This window comes from Lynx canadensis, chromosome D3, assembly GCF_007474595.2.
Source record: "Lynx canadensis isolate LIC74 chromosome D3, mLynCan4.pri.v2, whole genome shotgun sequence".
NCBI lineage: Eukaryota > Metazoa > Chordata > Mammalia > Carnivora > Felidae > Lynx > Lynx canadensis.
This window is the reverse complement of record NC_044314.2, coordinates 76,458,234-76,462,259: the sequence shown is the minus strand read 5'-3', so window position 1 is coordinate 76,462,259 and position 4,026 is coordinate 76,458,234.

Sequence of the window (4,026 nt, the reverse complement as noted above, 5' to 3'; positions counted from 1 at the left end):
CTGTGGCGAACCTGTCCATCAAGAGGACCCCCCGCCTTCCCTTGGTTCCAGGGTGGCAGGTGTTCCAAGCTCAGTCTGTTGCCATGAAGGTATTTTGTAGATGTCACCGATGTTTATAATCAGTTTTTTTTTTTTTTTTTAGTTTATGTATTCATTTTGAGAGAAATGGGGATGGAGAATCACAAGCAGGATGCACACTTAGCACAGAGTCCGATGTGGGGCTCGATCCCACAAACCATGAGATCATGACCTGAGCCCAAATCAAGAGCCGGACGCTTAACTGACTGACCCACCCAGGTGCCCCATGATCAGCTGATTTTAAGTAAAGGGGATTATCCTACGTGGTCTGGGTGGACCTGATTCAATCAACTGAAAGGCTTTCAGAGGAAAACTGAGGTTTCCAAGAAGAAATTCTACTCGTGGACGGCAGCTTCAGCTCCTTCCAGAGAGTTCCAGCCTCCTCTTCCCGACAGCCCGCTCCATGGAGGTCAGACTTGCCCAGCCAGTCCCCACAATCACATGACCAATTCCCTGCAATCAGGCTCTCACTGTAGATCTCCCACCGGGTCTGTTTCTCTGGTTGAATCCTGACAGATACTGTGTAACTGAATGTTTTCTTCTGTCTCAACTCCTCCCACCCATGGGGTGTATCCTGCCCTTTGGGAGATACTGAGAGGGTGGGCCCCCATCTGAACGGAACACGGGACTACCTCGGAGTGGGCACTCTGTGCAGGACCCTGTACCAAGGACTGTCTCGATCCATTCCGACTACCATCCTGTGAGGTCGGTACTGTGATTAGTCCCACTTTACAGATGAGGAAGCTGAGTCTCAGAGAGGTTAAATCAGTTCCCCAAGCACACACAGACACCTATGACTCTATTCTGCCTGACCTCAACACGTGTGCTCTTAACTACCAATTCACCAGCCCAGAAATATCTCCCTAGACAAAACAGGGAAGACAAAGGAGGACTTTTGACTGTCCCCTCCAACCATGTGATTTGCAGATAAGCTGAGAACAAGGCAGATGACCAGGGCTTGTATCTCAAGGTGGGGGCAGTAGTTACCATCACCAACCAGCTCTGTCTCCTGCCTACCCTGTCCTTTAGTCTCCAAAAAGGGTCAAGCTAGTGGCCATGTGTCCATTCTCCTGAAACTGACCTCTCTCCCCAGTCAGCAGCAATGGCAAAACAACCGTACTGACAATGCTCCATTCAGCACCAGCCTCTGACAGATTAACGAAGGGCCAGGAGTCCTCGTATGGGAGAAAGAAAGCTGGACGAGGACCCAGGACACCTGGCTTTTAGCCTGATTCCACCACAAAAGAGTTGTGTGGCCTTGGTCACGGCACCGAGCCCCTCAGAAGCCAAGACTGGGAGAAAGCAAGAACCAAGCATTTTTATACTAACAAGTCCCAAGACTATTACCTCCATCTCACAAATGAGGAACTGGGCTGGGAGGTCACATGGCTTGTTCTCCTCACACGGCCAGTAATTGGCAAGGCTGAAATGCAAACCTCAACCCACTGACTCCAGAGCCCAAGGTTACAGGGCCCCTTTGCAATTCCATGGGCCCCAGAGGGCCTTCAAGGCAGCGGGAATTCTGGCATATGGGAGCCAGCTTGGCTTATTTCCCTCTGAGCGGAGGGTTTATTGATCTCACTGCAGCTACAGAATGGCCCACAGTTGGGGAATTACTAAACAAGAAAGCACAGCAGCCTCTGATTTATGAGATGCATGGACCCATACCAGGCAAGCCAATCAACTGGCAGAAATTTGCATATTCATGAAGCCTCATAAACAATGCAGAAATGACAAGCAGGATTGATGCTTGCCACCAGACATCAAGTCCTGGCCCTTTGAGCAGGGGGTCTCAAACTTGAGTGTGGGAATCGCCTATGGGGCTTGCTACAATGATGCCTTCAGGGTGTCCATTCAGACAGTCTGGAGTGACACTCAAAAAGTCACATTTCTAATCACTTCCCAGGTGGTGCTAATGTGGCTGATGGTCCAGGAACCGCAATTTGGGAACCACTATTCTAACTCACTGCTGCTGACCTCACTCACCTTTGCTCCCCATCGGGAAGGAACTGACCTCCCCACCCCTGTGGGATGCCAGGTGGAATCCTAGATTTGCTACCCACGAGCTTAGTGATTCCAGGCAAGTTCCTTAAGTCTTTGGTCCTTAGTCTCTGTGTCTGTAAAATGGGACAACGGTACCCACCTCAAGGGGCTTCTGGGAGGACTGAGGGAGAAGAGGCACAGAAAGTGCTGGCCCAGGGCCGGCAATATAATTTAAAAAAAAAATGTTTTAAAAATGACAGCTTTTACAAAGGAAATGTCCAGCCATGACTCACAGTCTAAGTCCTTTTTGACTATCATATTACTGTTTTCAGTTAAAAAAAAAAATCCAGACATACAGGACAATTGCAAAAAATAAAAATAAAGCTCCTGGAACTCTCATATAGTTGGCAAACACCAAGTGCTCAAAATTAATGTGGGCACAAAGCAACATCATGTACCTCCTGATATGACGCACTGAGGAGGACACAGTGTCATTCTGCGACATTTTCCCCCAAAATGTACAACAACTTGAATCTCATCCCAAGGAAATAACAGACAAATCCACACAGAGGGTACCTTTTGCAAAGGAACTGGACTGAAATCTTCCAAAATGTCAAGGTCATGAAAGACAATGAAAGACTGAGAAACTGTTCCAGACTGAAGGAGACCAAAGGAGCATCAGGAAAGTAATACTATACTTATATGTGTATTTACATATACATGTATACCTTTAGAGAGAGAGAGTGATAAAGCTAATATGGGGAAATATTAACATTTGGGGAATTTGGGTAGAAGAGCATGTGGAATTTGTCACAAAGCATAGTGATGACAAGTTGCCATGGACCTGAAGTTACTATAGACTGAATCCTGAGGTTAAGTAAACCCAGAAGAATGGGAGCCCATGGGAATGCACGGTGCTATTCTCATGTCTCTATGGGCCTTTTTTTTTTTAAGAGAGAGAGAGAGAGAGAGAGGCAGAGGGAGGGACAGAGAGAGAGGAGAGGAGAGGAGAGGAGAGGAGAGGAGAGGAGAGGAGAGGGAGACAGAATCCCAAGCAGGCTGCACGTTCAGCATGGAGCCCAATGCAGGGCTCGATCCCACGACCCTGGGATCATGACCTGAGCTAAAATCAAGAGTCTTATGCTTAATCAATGGAGTCACCTCTACGGTTCTTACACATGGGCTACTGTCTCATGGTATTGTCAGCTCAGCCAGCATCTATGCATCTAACACAGCCCAAGTAGGCAATAAATACTCACTGAAGTCAGTTCAGCTAAACTGGTATTTACCCAGCAGGTGCTGTCCTGGACACTGGGTGAACAACGGTAACGAGAATAGACACTGTCACTGTGTGTGCACCCCATGGGCAAAAGGGGACATTCTTCAACTGATAGCTTATCACTCCATTTCGACTGTGGTCACAGTAACCAACATGTTAGGAGGGTGGACTATATCACTGTTTTCTAAGATTTAAAGATCCTTTTGATGGGGGGAGGGGGCACACAACACACGAACAGTCAGATAGATGAAAAACCAAAGTCTTCGTTATTACATCTCCAAATGAGGAGAAGCCATCACACAGGACTACGTGGGGAGTTGCACCCAGAGGCAGGTAACAGTAAGCTGGAGCTATAGGATCTTATGTGTAGCAAGGAGGGTTGAAGGTAGCTAGCTTCCAGGCTCCCTATGGGTTGTCTAGTTTGAACAGTTTTGTGGACTCTGGGGCATAGAGGCTGCCCCTAGTTGTCTGGTACCCAATTCTGGCACAATTAGGAGGTGCATGGTGACCACAGGCTGTGAAGCCTGACAAGGGACTGTTTGGAGTGTGAACCTAATTATCTGCTCAAGAAGGAGAACTGGCCAGCCTCTAACCAGGGCCTCAAAACTGATAAGGATAGCATGAAACAAACACACAAAAACCATATTATAGTTATGTCCTCTCTGAGCCTCATCTGTAAAATGGAG